Here is a 17,160-nt window from a genome sequence, read left to right as displayed (position 1 = left end):
CTGCTTTTATCCCCACTCTCGGGCCTCGGTCTGCTGCTGCTTTTATCCCCACTCTCGGGCCTCGGTCTGCTGCTGCTTTTATCCCCACTCTCGGGCCTCGGTCTGTTGCTGCTTTTATCACCACTCTCGGGGCTCGGTCTGCTGCTTTTATCCCCACTCTCGGGCCTCGGTCTGCTGCTTTTATCCCCACTCTCGGGCCTCGGTCTGTTGCTGCTTTTATCCCCACTCTCGGGCCTCGGTCTGCTGCTGCTTTTATCCCCACTCTCGGGCCTCGGTCTGCTGCTTTTATCCCCACTCTCGGGCCTCGGTCTGTTGCTGCTTTTATCCCCACTCTCGGGCCTCGGTCTGTTGCTGCTTTTATCCCCACTCTCGGGCCTCGGTCTGCTGCTGCTTTTATCCCCACTCTCGGGCCTCGGTCTGTTGCTGCTTTTATCCCCACTCTCGGGCCTCGGTCTGCTGCTGCTTTTATCCCCACTCTCGGGCCTCGGTCTGCTGCTGCTTTTATCCCCACTCTCGGGCCTCGGTCTGCTGCTGCTTTTATCCCCACTCTCGGGCCTCGGTCTGCTGCTGCTTTTATCCCCACTCTCGGGCCTCGGTCTGCTGCTGCTTTTATCCCCACTCTCGGGCCTCGGTCTGTTGCTGCTTTTATCCCCACTCTCGGGCCTCGGTCTGTTGCTGCTTTTATCCCCACTCTCGGGCCTCGGTCTGTTGCTGCTTTTATCCCCACTCTCGGGCCTCGGTCTGCTGCTGCTTTTATCCCCTCTCTCGGGCCTCGGTCTGCTGCTGCTTTTATCCCCACTCTCGGGCCTCGGTCTGCTGCTTTTATCCCCACTCTCGGGCCTCGGTCTGTTGCTGCTTTTATCCCCACTCTCGGGCCTCGGTCTGTTGCTGCTTTTATCCCCACTCTCGGGCCTCGGTCTGTTGCTGCTTTTATCCCCACTCTCGGGCCTCGGTCTGTTGCTGCTTTTATCCCCACTCTCGGGCCTCGGTCTGTTGCTGCTTTTATCCCCACTCTCGGGCCTCGGTCTGTTGCTGCTTTTATCCCCACTCTCGGGCCTCGGTCTGTTGCTGCTTTTATCCCCACTCTCGGGCCTCGGTCTGTTGCTGCTTTTATCCCCACTCTCGGGCCTCGGTCTGCTGCTTTTATCCCCACTCTCGGCCCTCGGTCTGCTGCTGCTTTTATCCCCACTCTCGGGCCTCGGTCTGCTGCTGCTTTTATCCCCACTCTCGGGCCTCGGTCTGCTGCTGCTTTTATCCCCACTCTCGGGCCTCGGTCTGCTGCTGTTTTTGTCCCCTCTCTCGGGCCTCGGTCTGCTGCTGCTTTTATCCCCACTCTCGGGCCTCGGTCTGTTGCTGCTTTTATCCCCACTCTCGGGCCTCGGTCTGTTGCTGCTTTTATCCCCACTCTCGGGCCTCGGTCTGCTGCTTTTATCCCCACTCTCGGGCCTCGGTCTGCTGCTTTTATCCCCACTCTCGGGCCTCGGTCTGTTGCTGCTTTTGTCCCCTCTCTCGGGCCTCGGTCTGTTGCTGCTTTTATCCCCACTCTCGGGCCTCGGTCTGCTGCTGCTTTTATCCCCACTCTCGGGCCTCGGTCTGCTGCTGTTTTTGTCCCCTCTCTCGGGCCTCGGTCTGTTGCTGCTTTTATCCCCACTCTCGGGCCTCGGTCTGCTGCTGCTTTTATCCCCACTCTCGGGCCTCGGTCTGTTGCTTTTATCCCCACTCTCGGGCCTCGGTCTGTTGCTGCTTTTATCCCCACTCTCGGGCCTCGGTCTGCTGCTGCTTTTATCCCCACTCTCGGGCCTCGGTCTGCTGCTTTTATCCCCACTCTCGGGCCTCGGTCTGCTGCTGCTTTTATCCCCACTCTCGGGCCTCGGTCTGTTGCTGCTTTTATCCCCACTCTCGGGCCTCGGTCTGTTGCTGCTTTTATCCCCACTCTCGGGCCTCGGTCTGTTGCTGCTTTTATCCCCACTCTCGGGCCTCGGTCTGCTGCTTTTATCCCCACTCTCGGGCCTCGGTCTGCTGCTTTTATCCCCACTCTCAGGCCTCGGTCTGTTGCTGCTTTTATCCCCACTCTCGGGCCTCGGTCTGCTGCTGCTTTTATCCCCACTCTCGGGCCTCGGTCTGTTGCTGCTTTTATCCCCACTCTCGGGCCTCGGTCTGCTGCTGCTTTTATCCCCACTCTCGGGCCTCAGTCTGCTGCTGCTTTTATCCCCACTCTCGGGCCTCGGTCTGCTGCTGCTTTTATCCCCACTCTCGGGCCTCGGTCTGTTGCTGCTTTTATCCCCACTCTCGGGCCTCGGTCTGCTGCTGCTTTTATCCCCACTCTCGGGCCTCGGTCTGCTGCTGCTTTTATCCCCACTCTCGGGCCTCGGTCTGTTGCTGCTTTTATCCCCACTCTCGGGCCTCGGTCTGTTGCTGCTTTTATCCCCACTCTCGGGCCTCGGTCTGCTGCTGCTTTTATCCCCACTCTCGGGCCTCGGTCTGTTGCTGCTTTTATCCCCACTCTCGGGCCTCGGTCTGCTGCTTTTATCCCCACTCTCGGGCCTCGGTCTGTTGCTGCTTTTATCCCCACTCTCGGGCCTCGTCTGTTGCTGCTTTTATCCCCACTCTCGGGCCTCGGTCTGCTGCTGCTTTTACCCCTCTCTCGGGCCTCGGTCTGTTGCTGCTTTTATCCCCACTCTCGGGCCTCGGTCTGCTGCTTTTATCCCCTCTCTCGGGCCTCGGTCTGTTGCTGCTTTTATCCCCACTCGCGGGCCTCGGTCTGCTGCTGCTTTTATCCCCACTCTCGGGCCTCGGTCTGTTGCTGCTTTTATCCCCACTCTCGGGCCTCGGTCTGCTGCTTTTATCCCCACTCTCGGGCCTCGGTCTGTTGCTGCTTTTATCCCCACTCTCGGGCCTCGTCTGTTGCTGCTTTTATCCCCACTCTCGGGCCTCGGTCTGCTGCTTTTATCCCCACTCTCGGGCCTCGGTCTGTTGCTGCTTTTATCCCCACTCTCGGGCCTCGGTCTGTTGCTGCTTTTATCCCCACTCTCGGGCCTCGGTCTGCTGCTGCTTTTATCCCCACTCTCGGGCCTCGTCTGTTGCTGCTTTTATCCCCACTCTCGGGCCTCGTCTGTTGCTGCTTTTATCCCCACTCTCGGGCCTCGGTCTGCTGTTGCTTTTATCCCCACTCTCGGGCCTCGGTCTGCTGCTGCTTTTATCCCCACTCTCGGGCCTCGGTCTGCTGCTGCTTTTATCCCCGCTCTCGGGCCTCGGTCTGCTGCTGCTTTTATCCCCACTCTCGGGCCTCGGTCTGCTGCTTTTATCCCCACTCTCGGGCCTCGGTCTGCTGCTTTTATCCCCACTCTCGGGCCTCGGTCTGCTGCTTTTATCCCCACTCTCGGGCCTCGGTCTGCTGCTTTTATCCCCACTCTCGGGCCTCGGTCTGCTGCTGCTTTTATCCCCTCTCTCAGGCCTCGGTCTGCTGCTGCTTTTATCCCCTCTCTCAGGCCTCGGTCTGCTGCTTTTATCCCCACTCTCGGGCCTCGGTCTGCTGCTGCTTTTATCCCCACTCTCGGGCCTCGGTCTGTTGCTGCTTTTATCCCCACTCTCGGGCCTCGGTCTGTTGCTGCTTTTATCCCCACTCTCGGGCCTCGGTCTGCTGCTGCTTTTATCCCCACTCTCGGGCCTCGGTCTGCTGCTGCTTTTATCCCCACTCTCGGGCCTCGGTCTGCTGCTGCTTTTATCCCCACTCTCGGGCCCCGGTCTCCTGCTTTTATCCCCACTCTCGGGCCTCGGTCTGCTGCTGCTTTTATCCCCACTCTCGGGCCTCGGTCTGCTGCTGCTTTTATCCCCACTCTCGGGCCCCGGTCTCCTGCTTTTATCCCCACTCTCGGGCCTCGGTCTGCTGCTGCTTTTATCCCCACTCTCGGGCCTCGGTCTGTTGCTGCTTTTATCCCCACTCTCGGGCCTCGGTCTGTTGCTGCTTTTATCCCCACTCTCGGGCCTCGGTCTGCTGCTGCTTTTATCCCCACTCTCGGGCCTCGGTCTGTTGCTGCTTTTATCCCCACTCTCGGGCCTCGGTCTGTTGCTGCTTTTATCCCCACTCTCGGGCCTCGGTCTGCTGCTGCTTTTATCCCCACTCTCGGGCCTCGGTCTGCTGCTGCTTTTATCCCCACTCTCGGGCCTCGGTCTGCTGCTTTTATCCCCACTCTCGGGCCTCGGTCTGCTGCTGCTTTTATCCCCACTCTCGGGCCTCGGTCTGTTGCTGCTTTTATCCCCACTCTCGGGCCTCGGTCTGCTGCTGCTTTTATCCCCACTCTCGGGCCTCGGTCTGTTGCTGCTTTTATCCCCACTCTCGGGCCTCGGTCTGCTGCTGCTTTTATCCCCACTCTCGGGCCTCGGTCTGCTGCTGCTTTTATCCCCACTCTCGGGCCTCGGTCTGTTGCTGCTTTTATCCCCACTCTCGGGCCTCGGTCTGCTGCTTTTATCCCCACTCTCGGGCCTCGGTCTGCTGCTGCTTTTATCCCCACTCTCGGGCCTCGGTCTGTTGCTGCTTTTATCCCCACTCTCGGGCCTCGGTCTGTTGCTGCTTTTATCCCCACTCTCGGGCCTCGGTCTGTTGCTGCTTTTATCCCCACTCTCGGGCCTCGGTCTGTTGCTACTTTTATCCCCACTCTCGGGCCTCGGTCTGTTGCTGCTTTTATCCCCACTCTCGGGCCTCGGTCTGTTGCTGCTTTTATCCCCTCTCTCGGGCCTCGGTCTGCTGCTTTTATCCCCACTCTCGGGCCTCGGTCTGCTGCTGCTTTTATCCCCACTCTCGGGCCTCGGTCTGCTGCTGCTTTTATCCCCACTCTCGGGCCTCGGTCTGCTGCTGCTTTTATCCCCACTCTCGGGCCTCGGTCTGTTGCTGCTTTTATCCCCACTCTCAGGCCTCGGTCTGCTGCTGCTTTTATCCCCACTCTCGGGCCTCGGTCTGCTGCTTTTATCCCCACTCTCGGGCCTCGGTCTGCTGCTGCTTTTATCCCCACTCTCGGGCCTCGGTCTGCTGCTGCTTTTATCCCCACTCTCGGGCCTCGGTCTGTTGCTGCTTTTATCCCCTCTCTCGGGCCTCGGTCTGTTGCTGCTTTTATCCCCACTCTCGGGCCTCGGTCTGCTGCTGCTTTTATCCCCACTCTCGGGCCTCGGTCTGCTGCTTTTATCCCCACTCTCGGGCCTCAGTCTTCTGCTCCTCAGGTCCACCACCGCTCTGCGGAAAAAGTTCGGAAAAGCAAAGCAAGGCAGCACCTCCTTCCCCCACTTCCCCGAACTCCCACACTTACCAAACTCTCAAGTTGTTCACTCTGTGCCCGATACAGATTTAAGGTGATCGACAAAAGACTGGAGGCGACATGAGGAAACATTTTTTTATGCAGCGAGTTGTGATGATCTGGAATGCGCTGCCTGAAAGGGTGGTGGAAACAGTTTCAATAGTAACTTTCAAAAGGGAATTGGATAAATACTCGAATGGAAAAAATGTACAATGCTGTGGGGAAAGAGCAGGGGAGTGGGACTAATCGGATAGCTCTTTCAAAGAGCCGGCACAGGCATGATGGGCCGAATGGCCTCCTCCTGTGCTGTACCTATAATGATACTATGAAACTGGTGATAAACAAACTGGAGGTAAACAATAGTAAACTGGGGATAGAGACCAACAAACTGGGGGATAAACATCACCAAATGGAATCTCACTGTGTTTATCCATCCCTCTGATAGGTAATTGTGTGTTTATCAATCCCTCTGATAGGTAATTGTGTGTTTATCCATCCCTCTGATAGGTAATTGTGTGTTTATCAATCCATCTGATAGGTCCCAATGTGTATATTAAACCCTCTGATCACTCCCAGTGTGTTTATCAATCCCTCTGATCACTCCCAGTGTGTTTATCAATCCCTCTGATCACTCCCAGTGTGTTTATCAATCCCTCTGATCACTCCCAGTGTGTTTATCAATCCCTCTGATCACTCCCAGTGTGTTTATCAATCCCTCTGATCACTCCCAGTGTGTTTATCAATCCCTCTGATCACTCCCAGTGTGTTTATCAATCCCTCTGATCACTCCCAGTGTGTTTATCAATCCCTCTGATCACTCCCAGTGTGTTTATCAATCCCTCTGATCACTCCCAGTGTGTTTATCAATCCCTCTGATCACTCCCAGTGTGTTTATCAATCCCTCTGATCACTCCCAGTGTGTTTATCAATCCCTCTGATCACTCCCAGTGTGTTTATCAATCCCTCTGATCACTCCCAGTGTGTTTATCAATCCCTCTGATCACTCCCAGTGTGTTTATCAATCCCTCTGATCACTCCCAGTGTGTTTATCAATCCCTCTGATCACTCCCAGTGTGTTTATCAATCCCTCTGATCACTCCCAGTGTGTTTATCAATCCCTCTGATCACTCCCAGTGTGTTTATCAATCCCTCTGATCACTCCCAGTGTGTTTATCAATCCCTCTGATCACTCCCAGTGTGTTTATCAATCCCTCTGATCACTCCCAGTGTGTTTATCAATACTTTTGCTAGGGCACAGTGTGTTAATCAATTCCTCTGGTGGGTACCTGTGGGTTTATCAGTCCCTCAGAGAGGTCACTGTATGCTGATCAATCCATCTGATAGGTCCGTGTGTGTTTGTCTGTCACTCTGATAGGTCCCAGTGTGCTTAACCAACCCTCTGATAGGTCCCAGTGTTTTTATCCATCCCTCTGATAGGTCCAGTGTGTCTATTCCTCTAAATAATAATATTCCATTGCCCTTAAAACATTCTCTACTGTGGGATGTTTCACTGAAGTACTTAACTCCAACACATCAAAACTAGCACCTGGTCCAGTCTGAGTGCACAACCAGTTCAACTGACCAATCAAGCTTCGTAATTGCTCTGTCTCTTCTTTAGGTATCTCCTCACCTTTCTGTGATGACCTGGTCTGATTCACTGAGGTGGGAGCAACACTTTCTAAATGGGACGGTTGATTTAAAGTTACACCAGACCCGCTCTGCTTAATATCTAAACCAATATATTTAAAAGCCCCCCAGGCCTGGCTCCCAATTTTAAATTCTACTCTAATCTTATTAATGACGAATTTCTCAAATTCCACAGCACCACCCCATAAGAAATCATCAACATGCATCATGAAGATGCCTGAAAGTTTTCCGTTATGGTACCAATAAACCATTGCAGGATCTGCTTTTGGTTGAACACAACCTATTTTCAGCAAAACAGATCTCACCAAAAAATACCATACCTGGAAGCATCATTCAGGCCACTGAAGCATTTGTTTCGATTCCACAGTTTTCCTTCCGCGTCTGCTACCATTCTAGGTGGTTTCAGAAACACTTCTCTCTGAAAAGTATCGCCCTGCAGAAATGCAGCTTTTATGTCAATTGACCTACACTCCCATGAACATGTTGTCAAAACAGCCGAAAAGATTTTTAAGATTACCTTTCCAGCAGTGGGAGAATCCACTCCCAGTTTCTCTTCAATACCCCTAGCTACCAACCCCACTTTAGCCTTATAAGTCCCATCTGCAAGGACTTTTTCAGTACAAACCCATCTCCGTGACAAAGCTGGTTGACCCTTATCTGTTACCTCAGAATAAATTCCAATTTCTTTTCAACTGTCTAACTCCCTTTGTTTTGCCTCTCTTACTCATGTATCCTCAAGTTTATTGGCAGCCATCAAAACTTCATGATCACGAGGACCTCTGCTTCTAGTTCTGTTACGTGACTGTTATGTGGTCTTTGTTTCATTGTCTGACCTAGTCAAGTTACATCTTCTACTTACACTTCTATGTCTGTAGGGACTACTACCGCAAGATTCCCCTCTTTCAACTCCAGTTCGCAATCGTTTTCTGACGTGAGATTCACTTAGAAACGTAAGAAATTTACGGCACAGAAGGAGGCCATTCAGCCCATCGTGTCTGTGCCGGTCGAAATAGAGCCACCCATCCTAATCCCACTTTCCAGCACTTGGTCCGTAGCCCTGTAAGTTTTAAACGTGATGAGGGTTTCTGCCTCTACCACCCTCTCAGGCAGTGAGTTCCAGACCCCCACCACCCTCTGGGTGAAAATTTTTTTCCTCAGCTCCCCTCTAATCCTTCTACCAATTACTTTAAATCTATGCCCTCTGGTCACTGACCCCTCTGCTACAGGAAATAGGTCCTTCCTATCCACTCTATCTAGGCCCCTCATAATTTTATATACCTCAATTAAATCTCTCCTCAGCCTCCTTTGTTCCAAAGTAAACAATCCCAGCCTATCCAATCTTTCCTCATAGCTGAAATTTTCCAGTCCTGGCAACATCCTCGTAAATCTCCTCTGTACCCTCTCTAGTGCAATCACATCTTTCCTGTAATGTGGTGACCAGAACTGTACGCCACACTCAAGCTGTGGCCTAACTAGTGTTTTATACAGTTCTAGCATAAACTCCCTGCTCTTATATTCAATGCCTCGACTAATAAAGGAAAGTATCCAGTATGCCTTCTTAACCACCTTATCTACCTGTCCTGCTACCTTCAGGGATCTGTGGACATGCACTCCAAGGTCCCTCACTTCCTCTACACCTCTCAGTATCCTCCCATTTATTGTGTATTCCCTTGCCTTGTTTGCCCTCCCCAAATGCATTACCTCACACTTCACCGGATTGAATTCCATTTGCCACTTTTCTGCCCATCTGACCAGTCCATTGATATCTTCCTCCAGTCTACAGCTTTCCTCCTCACTATCAACCACACGGCCAATTTTTGTAACATCTACAAACTTCTTAATCATGCCCCCTACATTCAAGTCCAAATCATTAATATATACCACAAAAAGCAAGGGACCTAGTACTGAGCCCTGCTGAACCCCACTGGAAACAGCCTTCCAGTCACAAAAACACCTGTCGACCATTACCCTTTGCTTCCTGCCACTGAGCCAATTTGGGATCCAATTTGCCACTTTCCCTTGGATCCCATGGGCTTTTACATTTTTTGAGCAGTTTGCCATGTGGGACCTTGTCAAAAGCCTTGCTAAAATCCATGTAGACTACTTCAAACGCACTGACCTCATCCACCCTCTTTGTTACCGCCTCAAAAAATTCAATCTAGTTAGTCAGACACGACCTTCTCTTAACAAATCCATGCTGACTGTCCTTGATTAATCCGTGCCTTTCTAAATGATGATTAATATTGTCCCTCAGAATTGATTCCAACAATTTGCCCACGACCGAGGTTAGACTGACTGACCTGTAATTACTCGGTCTATCCTTTTCTCCCTTTTTAAACAATGGTTTAACGTTAGCAGTCCTCCAATCCTCCGGCACCACACCTGTATCCAGTGAGGATTGGAAAATGATGGTCAGAACCTCCGCTATTTCCTCCCTTGCTTCTTTTAACAGCCTGGGATACATTTCATCCGGGCCTGGTGATTTATCTACTTTCAAAGATGCTAAACCCTTTAATACTTCCTCTCTCACTATGTTTATCCCATCCAATATTTCACACTCCTCCTCCTTAACTACAATGTCTGCATCGTCCCTCTCTTTTGTGAAGACAGACACAAAGTATTCATTAAGAACCATACCCACATCTTCCGCCTTCACACACAGGTTACCTTTTTGGTCTCTAACAGGCCCTACTCTTCCTTAGTTATCCTCTTGCTCTTAATGTATTTATAAAACATCTTTGGGTTTTCCTTGATTTTACTTGCCAGTATTTTTTCATGCCCTCTCTTTGCTTTCCAAATTTCCTTTTTAATTTCGCCCCTGCATTTTGTATACTCCTCTAGACTTTCTGTAGTATTGAGTTCTCGATGTCTGACAAGCTTTCAGTTTATGCCTTATCTTTCCCAGTATGCTCCTTGTCATCCGGGGGGGGCTCTAGATTTGGCAGCCCCACCCTTTTCTTTGTGGGAACATGTTTACTCTGCACCCCTTGAATCTCCCCCTTGAACGCCTCCCACTGCTCTGACACTGATTTACCTTCAAGTAGCTGTTTCCAGTCCACTTTTGCTAAATCACTTCTTAGCTTTGTAAAATTGGCCTTTCCCCAAGTTAGAACTTTAACTCCTGTTCTATCTTTGTCCTTTTCCATAACTATACTAAAACTAACTGAACTATAATCACTTCCACCAAAATGCTCTCCCACTGATAATCCTTCCACCTGCCCAGCTTCATTCCCTAAAACTAAATCCAGAACTGCCCCCCTCTCTTGTTGGGCTTGCTACGTAGCTGAAAAAGTTCTCCTGAATGCAATTTAAGAATTCTGCTCCCTCTATATCTTTTACACTGATTGTATCCCAGTTAATATTCGGGTAGTTGAAATCCCCAACTATTACTGCCCTGTTGCTTTTGCCTTCTCAGAAATTTGCCTACATATTTGCTCTCCTATCTCCCTCTGATTGTTTGGGGGTCTATCGTACACTCCCAGCAGTGTGATTGCCCCTTTTTTTGTTCTTCAGTTCAACCCATATGGCCTCATTTGATGATCCTTCTAACATATCATCCCTCCTCACAGCTGGAATTGTTTCTTTAACCAATATTGCCACCCCCCTCCATTTTTATCCCCCTCTCTATCTCGTCTGAAAACCCTGTAACCAGGAACTTCAGGACTCCCTATCACTACTTGTACTCTCCACTCTTTTACCTCATTCTGCCTGTCATGGACCTCGCTTCTTGGCCATCATCCTGAACATTAAACCAACATTTAAACCTACCAGTAGCTTTGCCTGCACATCCCAAAATTGTTTCATCCCTCTATTCATTAGTCCCTTCTGGAACATAATGTTACCTGTGAACCCACTTAGGGTAAATGTTCTGTGGATGTGATAGCTCTGTCATGTGTTTCTTGATCCACTGACATTACCACCGTCCAGCCCTTGATCTACCTCAGGAACCTCAGCAAAACAATCATGAAGATTTGAGGCACAAGGTGCCTCGTTTACTTCTATCAACTGTTCAGAGTCCAGGATTTTATAATTAATTCCAATTAATCATGAGGAATGAACTTTAATTACCATGTTGGACAATTGCTGTCTTACCATCATGGCCTATTACCTTACCAGGGCCTTTCCATTCCTCTGACCCTCTCTTTTAGAGCATACCAAATCTCCAGAATTGAACTCAGTCTCTGATAGTCTAATACGATGCCTCAGTGCTCTATGAATTTTCTCTGATACCTCAGCCTTAATAAAAGCCTGTCTTCCTGCATGCATAGCATTTAAATGCTCAGAAAAAATGGCTCAGAAATTGTAATACCTTCTAGAGCAGGAGGATTATCACAAAGAACGGAAGGTAATTTGGGATTGTGCCCATAGACCAGTTGGTGCGGACTATATCCTTCAACCATCTGAAGAGAATTCTTTGCATGAACTGCCCATGGTCGGGCAGTTGACAATTTACACTCTGTTTGATCAGCCAAAATTTTATGCACCCTGTTATCCATCACAGAATGATTCCTTTCACAAAGACCATTGCTGAAAGGACTCTCAGTGCTGTATTCATGACAATTATATTCATATTCTCACATATACCTCTGAACTCCGCGTTGGCGAATTCACCTCCATTATCAGTCAAAACCTTTGCTGGTGTCCCAAGTCCAGTCCCTATCCATTTTTCCATAATTTTATCTGGAATAACCTTCTTCTTCTTACCATATATTAGTGTAGAAATACTAAATCTTGTAGCCAGGTCAATAAAATGTAAGATGAAAACATTTCTGTCTCTGTCCCGGACCTTTAGATCCATGGCAACTACCTCACTAAAGTCACGTGATCATAGAATCATAGAATCATAGAAAGGTTACAGCATGGAAGGAGGCCATTTGGCCCATTGAGTTCGCGCTGGCTCTAGGCAAGAGCAATCCAGCCAGTCCCACTCCCCCGCCCTATCCCCGTAGACCCTGCAAATGTTTTCCTTTCAAGTACTTATCCAATTCCCTTTTGAAGGCTGTCTCCACCACCCCCTCAGGCAGTGAATTCTAGATCCTAACCACTCACTGTGTTGAGGATCCTCTGGGGCAGAGTGATCATAATACAATAGAATTTCATTTTGAGTTTGAGAGTGACGTAGTTAAGTCCGAAAGTAGGGTCTTAAATTTAAACAAAGTCAGTTATGAGTTGGCTAAGGTAGATTGGGAAATTAGATTAAAAGATATGACGGTAGTTAAGCAATCATAGAATCATAGAATGGTTACAGCACGGAAGGAGGCCATTCGGCCCATCAAGTCTGGGCCAGCTCTCTGCAAGAGCAATCCAGCCAGTCCCACTCCCCCACCCTTTCCCAGAAGCCCTGCAAATTCTTTCCTTTCAAGTACTTATCCAGTTCCCTTTCGAAGGCCATGATTGAATCTGCCTCCACCACCCCCTCGGGCAGTGCATTCCAGATCCTAACCACTCGCTGCTTAAAAAAGTTTTTTCTCATGTTGCCTTTGGTTCTTTTGCCAATCACCTTAAATCTATTAATGATTTTGAACACTTCTATCAAATCTCCTCCCAACCTTCTCTGCTCTAAGGAGAACAATCCCAGCTTCTCCAGTCTGTCCAGATAACTGAAGTCCCTCATCCCTGGAACCATTCTAGTAAATCTCTTTTGCACCCTCTCTAAGGCCTTCACATCCTTCCTAAAGTGCGGTGCCCAGAACTGGACACAATACTCCAGTTGAGGCCAAACCAATGTTTTATAAAGGTTCATCATAACTTCCTTGCTTTTGTACTCTATGCCTCTATTTATAAAGTCCAGGACACCGTATGCTTTTTTAAACACTTTCTCAACCTGCCCTGCCACCTTCACCGATTTGTGCACATAACCGCGAGATCTCTCTGTTCCTGCACCCCTTTTGGAATTGTACCCATTAGTTTATATTACCTCTCCTCGTTCTTCCTGCCAAGAGGTATCACTTCGCACTTTTCTGTGTTAAATTTCATCTGCCACGTGTCTGCCCATTCCACCAGCCTGTCTATATCCTCTTGAAGTCTATCACTATCCTCCTCACTTTTCACTACACTTCCAAGTTTTGTGTCATCTGCAAATTTTGAAATTGTGCCCCGTACACCCAAGTCCAAGTCATTAATATATATCAAGAAAAGCAGTGGTCCCAGCACTGACCCCTGGGGAACACCACTGTACACCTCCCTCCAGTCCGAAAAACAACTGTTCACCACTACTCTCTATTTCCTGTCACTTAACCAATTTGGTATCCATGCTGCTTCTGCCCCTTTTATTCCATGGGCTTCAACTTTGATGATAAGCCTATTATGTGGCACTTTATCAAAAGCCTTTTGAAAGTCCATATACACCACATCAGCCGCATTGCCCTCATCGACCCTCTCTGTTACCTCATCAAAAAACTCAATCAACTTAGTTAAACGTGATTTGCCTTTAACAAATCCGTGCTGGCTTTCCTTAATTCATCCGCACTCATCCAAGTGACTATTAACTTTGTCCCAGGCTATCGGTTCTAAAAGTTTCCCCACCACTGAGGTTAAACTGACTGGCCTATTGTTGCTGGGTTTATCCTTACGCCCTTTTATGAACAAGGGTGTAACATTTGCAATTCTCCAGTCCTCTGGCACCACCCCCATACCTAAGGATGTTTGGAAAATTATGGCCAGTATCTCCGCAAATTCCACCCTTACTTCCCTCAGCAACTTAGGATGCATCCCATCCGGACCGGGTGACTTATCTACTTTAAGTACAATTAACCTTTGAACCTCCTCTTTATCAATTTTTAGCCCATCCAGTATCTCAACTACCTCTTCACTTACTGTGACTTTGGCAGCATCTTCTTCCTTGGTAAAGACAGATGCAAAGTACTCATTTAGTACCTCAGCCACGCCCTCTGCCTCCATGAGTAGATCTCCTTTATGGTCCCTAATCGGCCCCACCCCTCCTCTTACTACCCGTTCATTGTTTACATGACTATAGGACACTTTTGGATTCCCTTTTATGTTGGCCGCCAGTCTATTCTCAAACTCTCTCTTTGCCCCTTTTATTTCCTTTTTCACTTCCCCTCTGAACCTTCTATATTGAGCCTGGTTCTCACTTGTATTATCAACCTGACATCTGTCATACATGGTGAACATTTAAAGAAATAATTCATAATTCTCAACAAATATACGTTCCCTTGAGGAATAAAAACTCCACGGGAAAAATGATCCAACTGTGGCTAATAAAAGAAGTTAAGGATAGTATTAGATTAAAAGAAGAGGCTTATAATGTTCCCAAAAAGAGTAGTAAGCCTGAGGATTGGGAGGGTTTTAGAAATCAGCAAATGATGACCAAAAAATTGATAAAGAGGGAGAAAATAGAATATGAGAGTAAACTGGCAAGAAATATAAAAACAGATTGTAAGAGTTTCTACAAGTATGTAAAAAGGAAGAGATTCGCGAAAGTAAACATGGGTCCCTTAGAGGCAGAGACCGGAGAAATTATAATGGGGAATAAGGAAATGGCAGAGACATCAAACAAATATTTTGTATCTGTCTTCACAGTAGAAAACACAAAAAAAACAGAAATAGTGGGGGACCAAGGGTCTAATGAGAGTGAGGAACTTAAAGTAATCAATATTAGTAAAGAAAAAAGTACTGGAGAAATTAATGGGACTGAAAGCCAACAAATCCCCTGGACCTGATGGCCTACATCCTAGGGTTTTAAAAGAGGTGGCTGCATTGGTTTTGATCTTCCAGAATTCCCTAGATTCTAGAAATGTTCCCATGGATTGGAAGGTAGTAAATGTAACCCCGCTATTCAAGAAAGGAGGGAGAGACAAAACAGGGAACTATAGGCCAGTTAGCCTGACATCAGTAGTCGGGAAAATGCTGGAATCTATTATTAAGGACATAGTAAACAGGGCACTTAAAAAATCATAATATGATCGGGCAGAGTCAACATAGTTTTATGAAAGGGAAATTGTGTTTGATAAATTTATTAGAGTTTTTTGAGGGTGTAACTAGCAGGGTAGATAATGGGGAACCAGTGGATGTCGTATATTTGGATTTTCAAAAGGCATTCGATAAGGTGCTACATAAGAGGTTGTTACACAAGATGAGGGCTCATGAGATTTGGGTAATATATTAGCATGGATAGAGGATTGGTTAACGGTCAGAAAACAGAGAGTAGGGATAAACGGGTCATTTTCGGGCTGGCAGGCTGTAACTAGTGGGGTGCCGCAGGGATTGGTGCTTGGGCCTCAGCTATTTACAATCTATATTAATGACTTAGATGAAGGGACCGAGTGTAATGTATCCAAGTTTGTTGACAATACAAAGCTAGGTGGGAATGTAAGCTGTGAGGAGGACACAAAGAGTCTGAAAAGGGATATAGACAGATTAAGTGAGTGGGCAAGAAGGTGGCAGATGGAGTATAATGTGGGGAAATGTGAGATTATTCACTTTAGTAGGAAGAATAGAAACACGGGATATTTTTTAAAAGGTGAGAGACTAAGAAATGTTAGCAGTCAGTGGGATTTGCGTGTCCTTGTACACCAATCACAGAAAGCTAACATGCAGGTACAGCAAGCAATTAGGAAGACAAATGGTATGTTAGCCTTTATTGCAAGGAGGTCCTGCTGCAATTATATAAGGCTCTGGTGAGACCACACCTGGGATACTGTAATAAAAACAGAAAACGCCGGAAATACTCAGCAAGTTAGGCAGCATCAGATTTAAAGTTTCAGGTTGATGACCCTTCATCAAAACTGGAGTACTGTGTACAGTTTTGGTCTCCTTATCTAAGGAAGGATATACTTGCCTTAGAGGTGATGCAACAAAGGTTCACTAGATTGATTCCTGGGATGAGAGGGTTGTCCTATGAGGAGAGATTGAGTAGAATGGGGCCCATACCTTTTTTTATTCATTCATGGGATGTGGGCGTCGCTGGCAAGTCCAGCATTTATTGCCCATCCCTAATTGCCCTTGAGAAGATGGTGATGAGCCGCCTTCTTGAACCACTGAAGTCCGTGTGATGAAGGTTCTCCCACAGTGATGTTAGGAATGACGCGCAGGTGGTGTTGTTCCCATGTGCCTGCTGCCTTTGTCCTTCTAGGTGGTAGAGGTCGCGGGTTTGGGAGGTGCTGTCGAAGAAGCCTTGGCGAGTTGCTGCAGTGCATCCTGTGGATGGTACACACTGCAGCCACTGTGCGCCGGTGGTGAAGGGAGTGAATGTTTAGGGTGGTAGATGGGGTGCCAATTATGCAGGCTGCTTTGTCCTGGATAGTGTCGAGCTTCTTGAGTGTTGTTGGAGCTGCACTCATCCAGGCAAGTGGAGAGTATTCCATCACACTCCTGACTTGTGCCTTGTAGATGGTGGAAAGGCTTTAGGGAGTCAGGGGGCGAGTCACTCGCCACAGAATACCCAGCCTCTGACCTGCTCTTGTAGCCACAGTATTTATGTGGCTGGTCCAGTTAAGTTTCTGGTCAATGGTGACCCCCAGGATTTTGATGGTGGGGGATTCGGCGATGGTAATGCTGTTGAATGTCAAGGGGAGGTGGTTAGACTCGCTCTTGTTGGAGATGGTCATTGCCTGGCACTTGTCTGGCATGAATGTTACTTGCCACTTATCAGCCCAATCCTGGAAGTTGTCCAGGTCTTGCTGAGGGGTTGCGAATGGAACTGAACACTGTGCATTCATCAGCGAGCATCCCATTTCTGACCTTATGATGGAGGGAAGGTCATTGATGAAGCAGCTGAAGATGGTTGGGCCTAGGACACTGCCCTGAGGAACTCCTGCAGCAATGTCCTGGGGCTGAGATGATTGGCCTCCAACAACCACTACCATCTTCCTTTGTGCTCAGTATGACTCCAGCCACTGGAGAGATTTCCCCCTGATTCCCATTGACTTCAATTTTACTAGGGCTCCTTGGTGCCACACTCGGTCAAATGCTGCCTTGATGTCAAGGGCAGTCACTCTCTGGAGTTTAGAAGAATGAGAGGTGACCTCATTGAAACATATAAAATTCTTAAAGGGCTTGTCAGGTTAGATGCTGAGAGGCTGTTTCCCCTGGCTGGAGAATGTAGAACCAGGGATCATAGTCTTAGGATAAGGGGTCGGCCATTTAGGACTGAGATGAGGAAAAATTTCTTCACTCAGAGGGTTGTGAATCTTTGGAATTCTCTCCCCCAGAGGGCTGTGGATGCTCAGTCGTTGAATATATTCAAGACTGAGATCGATGGATA

This window comes from Heptranchias perlo, chromosome 40 (assembly GCF_035084215.1).
Source record: "Heptranchias perlo isolate sHepPer1 chromosome 40, sHepPer1.hap1, whole genome shotgun sequence".
Lineage (NCBI taxonomy): Eukaryota > Metazoa > Chordata > Chondrichthyes > Hexanchiformes > Hexanchidae > Heptranchias > Heptranchias perlo.
The sequence above is the reverse complement of the archived record's forward strand: the minus strand, read 5'-3'. Positions refer to the sequence as shown.